Here is a 13,728-nt window from a genome sequence, read left to right as displayed (position 1 = left end):
GGGCACCTCATTGTCGCCAAATCTGGAACTACCTCAAGCTACACTTAAATTACATTATGTCTCCACCCACAGGGAATCTTTTAGATCTTCTTTTTCTGTTGGTGTTGTGTTTTTTTCCCAAGCAACAACATTTCCCTTCTCAACACAAGATTATTCACCAAAAACATAATTTAGAGGACAAGCATAAATAGACTTTTTTAAAAGCTCTTGGGGATTTTGCTTGAGAATACAAAGTGAGAATGGGTTAGTATTAGACATAGAGATAACAGATTTTTTTCTACAAGAGGTTTAATTTTTAGGCTTTTATAGAAATAAAGGCTGAATATTTTAATTTTTGAGGAGTATACGTTTGGTATTTATATATTTGCATGTATACGTTCTTTTATATAAACAAAAATACTTAATCCTAATTGTCAGGTAATTAAATATATTTTTCTCTATATAAATGCAAAATGTGCAAGTTCATCCAGAATGAAGCAAGTCATATTAAAAATTTTATTACTATCTTTCATCGCAACAATAAAATACAAGTACACAGTCTTTCCACATATTTAAAGGGCATTTTGGCTGTTTAAAGTTGAGAATCTTTGAAAATCCAAACTTGAATCATACAGTGAGAGGGAATGTACAAATTTCTCTCAACTATTTTACATTCAAAGCAGTTTTATAATGATTTGTTAATTGTTCTATATAAGCATTTTGAGACAGATAGCAAGAAGAGGTGATGATTTAGAGGTACCTCTTGGATGTCTCTTAGCAATGGATATTAGACAACACTTTTGTCTTTCCAATTCAGTGAAACTAAGATGCAAAATTCTTGACAGTGCAGAGTTTCTGCTTCATCAGAAGATAAAATGTTTGGCATAACCTTTCAAAACATCCAATTTAGGTAATGCAGTGTCTGAATGTTAAATGGCTTCTTAGGTAAAAGTATTCTCTGTATTAAACAATTACTTTGATAATTCAAATAATGCCCTTCTCTTAAAAATAGTATTTGCAGAAGGTCAGGGTTTCATAGGTCAAATGGGATATAAAAGTACAAATACCAGGACTGGCTCAGCAGCATTGGACAAAGCAAGCAGGATTGAACATCCTGGCAATAGCAGAGCCCTGTCTGAGCACAGGAAAGAAAATAGCTGGGTAGAAGGCAGGAAGAGAATCTTAAGGAAGAATTAGAGAAACCAGCTGTGGGTCCAGCAATCCAGAAATTTGGTGGTGGTTGAAGACAGTAATGGACCAGAAGGAATCACTGTGGTCCTTGCTGTCTGAGGCAGGGATTGGTAATAGAGGTCAGTAGATTTCAGAGCAAGTAGGTGAAAGGGCTCTGAAAGGGGTCAGGATGGGGTCTGGGCAGCGAGCATCCCTAAGAGCTTTTGGGACTCTGGGAGGCCATACAGAGATGGATGAGATTTACAGGGGGAAGGAGGGCTGAGAGTGGGCAACTCACCGCCTGTCCGCCTTCTAGGATCTGCAGATTCTCCTGCTCTGTGCAATCCCCTCCTACCACTTCTAAATAACTTCAGTATTGCCATTGCATTTTATCATTAAACATGTGTCTGTCAAGTGTCTGTCTACTGTGCAGCAGATGCAGAGCTGTCATATTTATTCTATTGCGTTAAAGCTCAGAAAATAACTTTCACAGAAACCCTCTGTGTCATCCTACAAGGAATGCTTAGTCAAGGAGTGGAGAGCAAAGAGGGCTTTGACATCATCTTCCCACCATACTGTACAGTGCTGTTTTCACTGTGTGATGGTAGGGCATTTTACATGTTTATCCTGCTGGACTGCTGGAAGCAAGTCTGTCTTGCAGAAACTTCCTGAAGGTACCACTTGAAATCTCAGGTAGAATGACCCTCAGTACGTCAGCACTATGATTTCTTTAATCTGTGCAAATAAGGTATCTAACACAGTCATAACCTGGTGCTATATATTGAATGCACTCATTCATTGTGAAAATCTGGTCTCCTGTGATGACTTGTAACATGATGTCATGGAGTTGACTCAAGCCTAAATCAGCCAATGTGTAAATACAAAAGATGTGGGGGTTCTGCTGTCTGATAAAAGTGAGAATTAGCAATATTTTTTTCAAATACAAAGGTACCAACTTCTACCATTGCTTGCCTGTTGAGTACAGATAGTTTTGTACAGTGATGGGACAGACGGAAATGGGCCTAAGAGATAGAAAGCTTAACTTCATAAATAGATATTTATATATCATGTAATATATAATAGGAAAATATTCAGTTCTATACTATACAAGGTAGTAAGGCTCATGCTGTTTTACATCTTTGCAGAATGTGTCTTTTTTTTTTTAAACCTTCTTTCAGGATACCCAGGTGATGGTAACAGCCTGCAGAGATCTGCAGAGCAAACTCCAAGATTTAAAGGTTTTGCTTATGTACTGTTTGGATGAGAAGTGATGATACCTCTGCTTGAATATGTTCTCATGTTAACACAAAGACCTGCACCAGGTACAGTTCAATACCTCATACCTGCCCTCCCCATGGATCCATGCACACTCTAGACTTGGTCCAATTGTGCCCCAGGTTTGAGAAGGAGAGACAGTGCCCCTGCTCACATTGCTGCTCAGCAGCTCTCCTTGTAGGTTGCAGAAACTTAATCTGTTTTCAGCAGGATCTCTAACCAGTAGACTTTGATACACATTGCAAATACTCTCCTTACTCAATGTTTCTGAGTCAAGCTAAATGGCAGGTTGTAAGTGTGCTCACTAAATCAAGCAAAGTGGGAGCAATGCAGGAACACCTAGTCTATGGGTGCAAGCCCTCCACAGTTGGTTGGAATATGCCTCAGCCAAAATGAAGACCAGTGGGGTGTATGTGATGGCACAGATTTAGGCATATGGAGATAATATTGCCTTAAAAATCACCTAGGCATGGAAGTGAGATTTTTTTCAAGACTGTTGTCTTAAATTTAGGCACCTAAATTCCACGTAAGTGAAAATGCAAGCATTTTAATATGTTCTAGATTACAGATTTATTTATCCAAATATACCTGTACATGTTGCAAATGAATCTGGATCCCAGCTGGACAGGCTTTTAAATGCAGCATAAAAGTTTGTAAACTGGATGACTTGGCAAGCCCATATTAAGCAGGATCACCCCTTCTCACTTGTAACATCACCTGGTTCAGCATCTGCTTTGTGTTCTCTCTCTGTGAGCTGAAACAAGCCACTGCCTCCCAGACACTCCATTCTGTACAGGGGGTATCCTCTACAGGGGATATTAAAACACCCTGGAGCAGGATTTTGCAGCACTGGGAGTAGTAGATGTAAAAAGAGGACCATCTTATGTGATATGCTCCCCAGCTTGAGCTGGCCAAAGCTTGTGTTACATCTGTGCCTCTTTGTATAGCATTCAGGCAGCCTTGGGGAAGCTAAAAGATGCCCTGAACTTCACTTTGTTTCTAGGCTGAGAGCTTTATTTTATGACTCAGAGAGGCACAGCTGAATTGCAGTTGTTTTTTTAAAAGATGGTATGCTTCAGTGCCTTGTGTATAAAAGCAAATATGATGAATACAGTGAGGCAGCAATATAAACTTTATAACTTTAATCCAATAGGACAGATCATTCCCAGTGGTGAAGCTGATTTAAAAGGGATGACTTTGCCATCCTAAAATTGTCTTCTTTGTTGCCTCCCCTTCCTCCCCTCACCTTCCTTTGCTTCCCCTCCCCTCTCACTGTCGTAAGTCTTGGATGTCTCATTTGTTGCTTGTGTCAGGTTATGAAGTTCCTGCTGCTCTCATTCATTCAGTTAATTCTCTGACTCTGTTGGAGGTGGTGGAATCTGCACCAATGCTGTCTGGTCTGGTCCTGGTGTAAATAATGTCCTTGGAAATTTTAGCCCAGATATGGTTCTCACCTGTTAAATGGCCCAGTCCAGATCAAAAGTCCTTGATATAATTAGTTGGTATTCCCATCCCATAGCTTCCACTTGTTTTTGAGTTTCCAAAACTGAGAGCTAAAAGGAGTTGAAGTGCTTTCGTACTCTCTTGACTGATGTGCTCTGCAGCCCATGTTGTACCACACCACTGGCTTAATTTGCTCGCCACTGGTAAACCTCTGAATTTGATTAGAATTAAATAAATCTGATTAGAAGGAAAGATGAGCTGTCCAGGCTGACAAACCTACACTTAGAAAGTTAAATTAAAAAAACCCCAAAAAACCACAAAAACCAACCACACAAAAAACTTTCTGTGGTTAGCAAGCAGTAATTGGATTTCTTTCTGGCTACATTTCAGCCTCGGCTGCTTCCTCCCACTCCCACCTCAGCCAGTATTTCATACAGCAACACAAAATACCTAGAAGGTGGATTATACAAAGTGTCTCTGTATTTGGTCTCTAGTTGGAATCCAGACCTGGTTAGTGATTACAGGATCAATGAAGTCCATTGAGCGACCTACGCGAGGTAAATCGTTGTAGTCCCACAGCACGAATTTCTTCCTATAGGAAAAAGTGGACAAAAAGCACCAAAAAGTGACTTAAATTCATCTTGTCAAACTTTTAATAAGCCCTAGTAAGGGTATGGCAAAGTGTTAGTTTTAACTTCTTTCACAGTTAAGAAAGTGCATGTCCTATTTACCAGTCTGGTATTGAAGGTATTTGAAAATAAGCCAGTAGCTCCTTCCTGAAGCAGGGGGGGAGGTTGCTGAGGTCTTCAGGAAGATCTTGCACCGAAATCCCAGAAAAAAAAGGAACTGTAATACCTGGTAAGATGTGTGCATGGTTTGTCTAACCCTTTTACATTTTGTAGCTCAAAATGAAAGCATTGCCTTTTCTGTAGCTGTTCCTTGTTAAATTGTGCTTAAAATACTGGTATCTGAGGCGTGATGTTTTGTACGCAATCCCTGATTTTTGTTGTGATTGAGTATTATAAATCCCCCAAAAGCAATGATATCTTATATTTAACTGATACAATAAACAGTCAGATTTCTGAGAACAAAAGCCTTTCTCCAGGTCAGAAGTATTTTGCCTCTATATCTGGTGAAGCAAAGTGTGTATGCTTGAAAGTCTCTTTGGTTGTCATAGAGGATAATAAAAGATGTTACCACCTGCAACAAATAGTGCTGTGCTCGTAGCCTTGGTAAGTAGTGACTCCTTTTCAATTGCAACTAATTTTAGATATTGCTGAAGATTGTGTTAATATCCAACTTAGTCTTAGAAGTTCACTACAGTTTCACTTTCAAAACTGAAGGTGCTCAACTGTTTCAAAAATTGGCTCCTGTGGTCAGCATTTGATTTGCTGCATCCCTGTTTCATCTAATGCCTCCTTATTTCTTGTCTCATGTGGCAAAGAGAACGAAACCTCCCAGTCTAGTGTATTTTTGAGCTTATATGCTTTTCAGTTACACTTTACGGTGGAGTAGTTTATGACCCTTATAGTTCCTGTGCAGAACCTGTGCCCTAGTACAGTTCTGCCTCTGTAGTATGTAAAGTATCCTGTGGTCACTGCAGGCCTGATTCAGGGATTTATTATGGCACTTTTACACCATCTTAATGTATAGTCTCAGTAAAAGCACAGTGTGATTCAAAAGAAGAGTTTGAGTCACTGATGCAACTCGAAAAGGCATTTGAAAGAGAATTGCCGACTTCTTCCATCTTTTTTCCATCTTACGGAAAAGTTTTGAGACTGACTATATTGCCCTGTGCAGATCTGGGAAAATATTGAAGTTATTTTTTTAAATTATACATCTAAGGGTTGGAAGGCTGGATAAAAGGAAATGACAGGTTTTACTGAGCATCCCCATACATCATTAACTATTTGAGTCAGGGCTGTGCAGATAACATGGCAATAAAAAAATCTTCAGCAGGTGCTCTTTCCTTGCCTGGAGGATTATAGCTGCTTTCATATGCAGGGTTTAGTAGGAAAACCAGGAAGTATTAGACTGAGGAAGCAAATCAAATGCCTTTAAGTGACAGAACGTGGTGTAGACAGTGTTGTATGAAGCCCCCACCCTGCATTTGTGGGTGTGTGAGTGGCAGTAACGGCAGGAGCCATATGTGTACGACAGGAGAGAAGGAGTGGGGCTGCATGCAAAGGCCAACTGTTGTTTTCCTTCCCGCAATTAAAATGTGGAATCCTATATATATATTTCAGCGTTAAAATTTGGAGGTAGCTACAACAACGAAAGAGTAACTGCAGCATCCTGCACGGGTAGGAGTAACTGACTAGTTTTGTAACTGAGTGGGTTTTTCATTTCCATATCCTTCTTTGGACAAATTTGGTTCTGAAGTTGATGATGTATAACGAAAGTGAACTTGTCATGCATGCACAGATTCCGAGATGCAGCTGACACTGGAGATCTGATAAGTCTAGAAGTTCTCTTCCCCATTCCCAACCCAAAACACGATAACTTGAACTCCAAAAGACATTGGAATGTGTGTATTCAAGTCAAAATATTTCTCTCAGATGCATTTAAAATAATTTGTATTTTTCCAGTTGATTGCCAAATTGTTAGGAAATTCCAGCAGCAGTATTTTATTTCTGCTAGCTCTTTTCCTCCCCCACAAAAAAAAGTAAGTTAAAGACAAGTCTGCTAGGTGCAATTTAAGAGAAGTATCATTACATTCTCTGTAGAAAGCAAACAAACCCACATCCATATTAAAACTGCAATTTGTGCTACATAAACAATTTTGACATAAAAAATTGTATTGTGTTCATAATAGTTTCAGTGGCTAGCTCACCCAACTACATTAAATCTGCCTCTGAAGATGCAGAGACAAATTTGATAAATATAACAAAAATATGATCAGCTTCTGGCTATGAATTCTGTATTGTTAATGTAGTTATTTACAACCGGAGCTGCTCATCTCCTCTGAAAATCAGCTTTTCTGTACTGGTTCTGCCTGAAGTAGGGTTCATTTTCTTCATAAAAGCTCATATGGCCCTGCAGTTTCAGTTTGTGACCGGAACAATGCTTATAGCACACTTCTGTTTTAATGATAGCACACATGATAATGTTTTTAGTGTTTTAATGTTGTGCAAAGAGTGTTTGTATAGCATCAAGACCTTCTCTCCTCACTCTGCCCACCACCCAAATAGACTGATGACTGGGAGGGGATGACCTGAACTAACAAAAGAGCTGTTCCATGCCCTGTAAAGTCGTGTTCAGCAGTAAAACAGAGAAGAATGAGGTTAGATAGGTTAGTCATCTTTTGGTCAGGAACTGGCTGAACATTGGTCTGCACAAGGGAGGTGGTGAATGATTGCCTTTGCATCACCTGTTTTGCTTTTTCTTCCTTCCACCCTTCACTTATTAAACAATCTTTATCTTGACCCACAAGCTTTCTCATTGCTACTCTTCTTTTTCTCTTTCCCCATACCACCGGGGGATGATTGTGTTCCTTTTTCTAGTCTAACTCAAGGAAGAGAGCTGAAAGAAAATCCAGTAGGCCTGGATTGGAACTGCAATTGCAGCTGGGTGGGATGGTCCCCAGCCCAGGGAGCTGTGTGAAATAGGTGGGGCTTACAGAATCTCCCACTGTGGTCCTCAGTCACAGGTAGCTGTGATTAGGATGGTCAGGGCACAGGGTCTTTTACCTTGAGCTTCTAGGACCTGTTCCCTGCCGGTTCTTTGTGGGCAATGGTGGCCCCTGTCACTTTCCTGCTTGTACCACAGCACATCCAACGCTAGCCTGGTTCTGGGATGCCAGAACTGGAAAGTTGCCTTAAAAAGGAAAAAAAAAAAAAAAAAGGAGAAAGGAAAGAGCTGATTGCTGTCTGGTACCTTTGGTAGGTGGAAACAGCAAGATGAAGGTAGATTGATTTGAAAAATTTGGTGTTTACATGGATGATCTGATGAAATTCAAGTTTTTGAATATGCCCTAAATTTATAGGTCATTTTTACGCCTTTAATGATGCAGACATTTGTCTGAGTATTACCTTCAATCATGCGTTTAGAGATACTTAATGCCAGTGGAATCATTATGTTCCAAAAACAAATCTCTATTTCTTCCAGCGATTTGACTCACCACTCTATTAAGATACATTTGCTCATATTTAGAAGCTATTTTTCAGATATCCATTTACAATGCAAGTCAAAAATTCTTTTCACAATTTTCTTTCAAATTCAGATAAAAATGGCATAGGTGAGTAAAAGCAGACACATTTCCAGATAATGTTTGTCTTTCTGCTTGTACTAGTTCCCTGATGATATCCTTGGTTTTCCCCTGCCTGTTGGTCACTCTATAGCCATCACTGTGGGTGAGTTTACAGAACAGTAGAGGAGGTAAAGCACATGTGTGCCGTACTGGGGCAGAGGTGATGGTGTGAACAGGCTCAGACTGCAATCATGCAGTTTCATAGTGAAGTGCAAATCCTGCACTGGTTCTTAAAAAAACACTGAGAATCAGCAGCCATGGTAGAAAACCTCATCAATTTTTCATTCGTGTCTACTCTTTTAGGTTTCTACAGAAACAGAAAGGTCATATTCCATCACAGGAGCTTCTGAAAAATGGAAGTGATTGCAGGATGCCACCCTAAAGTTCAGGTTTGGGAATATTCCCAAACATGGTCATTTTACATGAGTACCATCCCACTGAGTGCCATCCCACTGACCTTGGTCCTGTGGCTGCAGGCAGGGCTGCTGTTTGGGACAACAAAGGACGGTGGCATTGGAGATCAGTGTGATTCTTTTTCCCTAAAGTATCTTCAGTATAAGTTAGGATTGTGCCCCTGGACAGTGAGGGTTGTGAAGCAGCATTGGAGGAAGGAGGGAGGAGTGGGAGAGAGCAGAGCGTGGCCCTCAGCCGAGGGACTCGCCGTTGGATTTGCACTGCAAGAGGGCTCTTCACTTGAAAGGAAGAGTATGGAGGAAGAAAGGGGGATAATGAACAGGATGTTTAAGCACTAGAGGTAAGAAACTAATCAAGTGAGTGATGGGAAATTATTATAATTTTCTTTGGAAGAGAATAAAAGTAAACTCTCCATCTGTGCAATTAGCAAGGAAACATGTTAACAGTTATCACAGCTATGTGGGAAAGGGATGAAATAGAAAGGTACAGAGACTAGTGATGAAATTCAATATTTTTTTTCCCCTCCCAGCTCCCCCTAGACTAGAAGGGGATTTGTCTGTCTCATGATTGTCAGGTTTGAGTCATGATCTGAACTGCAGAGCTGGCAACACAGCAATTCCTAGTTAGGGCTAGAAAGACACATTTTTTTCCTTTAATTTGAAGAGCTAAAGATCACAAAGATACCTGGGGCATGTCCCTATAAGCCTAAGCAATGTTGTAGAAAGGCTTAGCAGCCTTGTCTAAATTTGTTCTGGAAAGCTGGAATTTGAACATCCCATCCCACACAAAAGTAAAGCAATAAATCCATGTCTGTTTCTTGCTGTGCTTTAACCACCAGGCTGCTGTATGCCAGATGAGTGATAGAGAAGGGAATGAGCTCAGAGGATGTGTTTGGAATGTTCTCAGCAGATTTCAGTCTCTGGACCTTGAGGCTTGAAAGCTCATCATGCATCTTACAGTCCTGAGTTGAGGTCCAAGCTCCAATCCAAGACCGTGTATTTGACACCAGCCCTGGACAGCTTTCTTCCATGGGCTGAGGGCTTTTTCAGTATCCCTTTTAGGGAGTCCTCCCACAGTATGGAAGTCAGACAGTTGTTTGTTCCTTTGCATTTCAGCCTGGAGGCCAGGTTTTGTCCCCTTACCTGTGGGCACTGAGGTCCTTCAGTAGCCTTAGACCATAGCAGGTGTGGCTTTCCTGCCTGGATGCTTGCTTCTGGCTAGCCTGGATATTTTAGACTCAGATGGTGACCATTAGGAAAATCATTATATGATGCATTTTTTTTCAACTGTGTTTGGGATTTTTGATCTTGAGAATGAAGAAAATCAGGGCTGAAAGGCGTGGGATTGCTGCTGAGGTGCAGTCTTTCATTGGTTGGAAAGCTTGGAAAACACAGAGGATGAAAGAAGCCCCCTACCTTTGTGCTCCTGAGTGCTCTTGGTCAAATATCCCATGATCTTTTGCAGGCCAGGACAGGCACTTGCTAGTGTCACAGAGTTATAGAATGGCTTGGGTTGAAAGGGACCTAAAGATCATCTAGTTCCAACCCCCTGCCATGGGCAGGGACATCTTCCACTAAACTAGGTTGCTCAGGGCCCCATCCAACCTGGTCTTGAACTTTTCCAGGTATGGGGCATCCACAGCTTCTGTGGGTAACCTGTTCCAGTGCCTAACCACCCTAATTAGATATTAGGAAGAATTCTTCCTAATATCCAATCTAAACCTACTATCTTTCAGTTTAAAGCCATTAAACTGTCCCTGCAGGAAAGACTACCAAGGATGGAGAAAACATAGGTTCATGAGTTGCCTTACTAGCTCCATAACAAGCAACTGGGAGAAAACATACACCTCATAAATTAGTCTCCGTCCTCCAGCCTGTTTTACAAAATACCACTTGGCTGCATACAAATGCATGAATTTCCAGCTCAAGACTGTGGAGAAGCTAAAAGGAGAGCTCACTAGGTTCCTGTTTGTGCATGTTTTACTGGCCTTTCCTGTATCACAGTGTTTTATGGTATCTGGGAAAGAAATACTTCTGTGAATCTAGTTGTGATCCTGTCATTCATTCATTTGCTCTGGAGCTGTTCTCATTCATGCAAAACTTTCATTAACTTTAATGAATCTCTCTGTAAATTCTTTGGCCTTGGTCTCTTATTCATTGCTATGTCTGCAGCAGGAAGGGATGTCCCTTGGCTTGACTTTGCTATCTTGGACAGCTGTCCTTAACCTGCAATGAGCCCTCATGAGGTGGTTCCTCTAACTTAAGATAAAATAAAAATATGCTAGTTCAGAATGCCTCCATCTCATCAGCATGAAGCATCAACTGCTGCAACAGCAGTGCATTAATAATGAATTTTGAGGAAGACATTCTTTTTAAGCCAATCACTTTAAAAGACACAATGGTTCTTTGAAAGCTGCTGACATTTTGAAGTGTTGGTATTGATTCCGTTGGAAGATAGATTATTAAGTGAAGACAAAAATTCCCAGACAGCCAGTAAGCTATATATATTGTGTAGTTCAAGCTACAGCTTTTTACCTTCATGCTGATAGCTTCTTTGAGGATACTGCAGATAACTCCCTAAATTCTTCCATATCATGCTCTTTTGGGCTTCTTGTGGTACAAAAAGTGCATACCTGCTGTATGCAGCCAAACTGAATGCTGTCATGTTGCATTTCTGTTTTAAAGCTGTGTGTTGTTTCTGCCCAAAATGCGGATGATTTTTTTTACTACACCTGAGCAGTAATGTAATGCCCCCCAAAAGAGAAAACTTCCTGACCTTTCTAGAAAAGTTGATTTTTCTCTACCAGGGTCTTTAAATAAAAGCAGGAAATGTTCTTGGAAATGTGATGAGTTCACATCGTGGCTTTCAGAAATATAAGAATGTAATAATTTGATTAAGGGCTTGGGAGTATACTGCATCTTACAAGCTGCAGAAAACTTCACTGTCAACGGACAGTACCTTTAGCTGGTGATAGATTACTCAGAAATCTGTTTCCTCAGAATACCTTCTTCAGGAATTTAACTGGTTACTCTACATTGCTCTCAGCAAGATGGGTGCCCATCTGAGAGATGAATAATTTCATTTTACTTTCAGGCTTTTGATTTATGCCTTATTGGACATATTCTGGAGAATGGCAACAGCTTTATTCCTAGGGAGCAGACTGAATTGTGTACCATCCCTCTATTATTCCTGTTAGGAACTGTTCATCAGGCTTTTTAGATTTATGTCAGAATGATTCCTCTCCTTTTCTTCTGTGAAGTCAAATGCCCTGTCAGTTCTCTGTTTTGCTCTCCATTGCTTATCTCACTGGCCTGACCTGTGCTTTGCCGCTCCAGAGCTAAGCAGATCTGCAGTTCAGAGTCTGGTGAAGAACTCTTTCCACTCATGCTTGTCAAATTGAAAGTCATTTTTGGAATGCTGAACTTGGGAACTTTGGCATTTTCTTTCTTGTTTTTTGCTAGTTCAAAGTGAGTCATCTCCTACTGTTTAACAATCACAAAGAATTAAGGCAGACGTTGTCTTTTAGGAAGTTAAGTACAGTATAAAAAACGTGGTGAACAGAGGGGTAGCTCTCCTCAGCTTAGAACTGCAGTACTGTGCTTGGACAACTGGATTTGTCCTGTGGCTGGTCACTGGGGCATTGGCTGTTATTTTGGAAGGTACACAGAAGTGCCTAAGAAAAACAATTTTATTCTCAGTGGGCTTTGTGTCCTGCAGGAATCTGTAACCAGTGGAATCTGGGACCAGTAAATAGGAAAACATTGACAGTGCGAACATGGAAATTTTTTCTGTTTTCCTAATCTATATTAAAAAAAAATCCACAAAAAAACCCCAGAAATTTTTGCATAACATTTTACTGAGAGATATGATGATGCTACACAGGTATTGTCTCCACAAAATAGGGAAATTGGGCCTATTACCTAGATGCATCAACTCATTTCAGTGCTCTACTAGAAGAAATTACAGAGAAATGAGAAACTAATTATCAGAAATGGTCCTTGCGTTGTCCCAACTCCCAGACTCTGCCTGGGAAGTTTTTGGGAGGCTGCCAGTCAGCATGGGCCAAAACTGAGCCAGGGACCTCTTTAGTGATTCAATGCTAGACAACTGTAAGGTTAGAATGCCCAGGCACGTGCCCTTTTGATTTACAAGCTAAGACTTAGTCATAGAGATCATAAGGAATATTATTATTTTTGGACCACCTGGTCTCACTGAGATGGATACCATTCCTCTGTGCAGCTCTGTGCCACCTCTGGTGCTTTGAACCACGTGGGATTTGCAGGAGGTTGCTTGTGGAGGCCATGAGACCGGGAGAATTCCCTGCTATGCACCAGGACCAGAGGCAGCAGTGACAGAGGGAGCAGCTCTATCGCTCCCTTGGTCCCACCAGCAGCTTTGCTGTAAAACTGTGCGGAGGACCAGTCAGTGTGCTGTGATGTATGGCAGGAGGAGAGACTAGGCAGCTGGTATGAACATCACCTATTAGAGTTTCAATTGAAACACAACTTTTGGCTCTGCAAGAAGGGTGCAAATTAGAGAGTCATACAGGACTTGTGTGCGGATTGTCATGAATGTCAGGCTTTGGACAAGAGTCTAATAAATATTGACCTGTTTAAGGACAAATGTAGTGCCTAGTATCTTCACCAGCAAGGTGATGGTGTTCTCTCGAGTTTAAATATAACCTACTACTCTGCTGGAGTGAAAAGTGAGATATACAGTAAGGGAGACATTTATCTTTGTTGACACAACAGGCTCATCTCCTCTCTGGAGTGATCTGAAAAGTAGTTTCCAAAACAAATGCTTTTGTTTATTATTTTAGTAATGGACTTGGGCCCCACTGCAGCATTTACCATCTTTAACACAATTTTTGTTTTGAAGCATGTAGGGAATGTATTAACATTGAATTTAATCCTAAAGGACAGGAAAATGATTCCAGAAATTACTTGTGTCACATTGTGTAGTAACAAGGTGTGCTTTGGGAGCTAAATTCAAGCCTTTGTAGGCAATAAATTGTGGACGTTAGTGCACATTGATTGCATGCTATAAAATGCTGTATGAACTCATAGAAAAAAATGTTTTTTTCTGGCAGCTGTAATGTTACAATTAATCAGTTCCAGATACCTGGCTGATACATCTAAAGGAGCTCAGAAATGCTGGGATGTCAATTTATTCCAGGTGGTTCAGAGACTGCGTGTACA

This window comes from Manacus candei, unplaced genomic scaffold (genome assembly GCF_025592945.1).
Source record: "Manacus candei isolate 608988 ecotype Guabito, Panama unplaced genomic scaffold, ASM2559294v1 h1tg000048l, whole genome shotgun sequence".
Taxonomy (NCBI): domain Eukaryota; kingdom Metazoa; phylum Chordata; class Aves; order Passeriformes; family Pipridae; genus Manacus; species Manacus candei.
Note: the sequence above shows the minus strand (reverse complement) of the source record.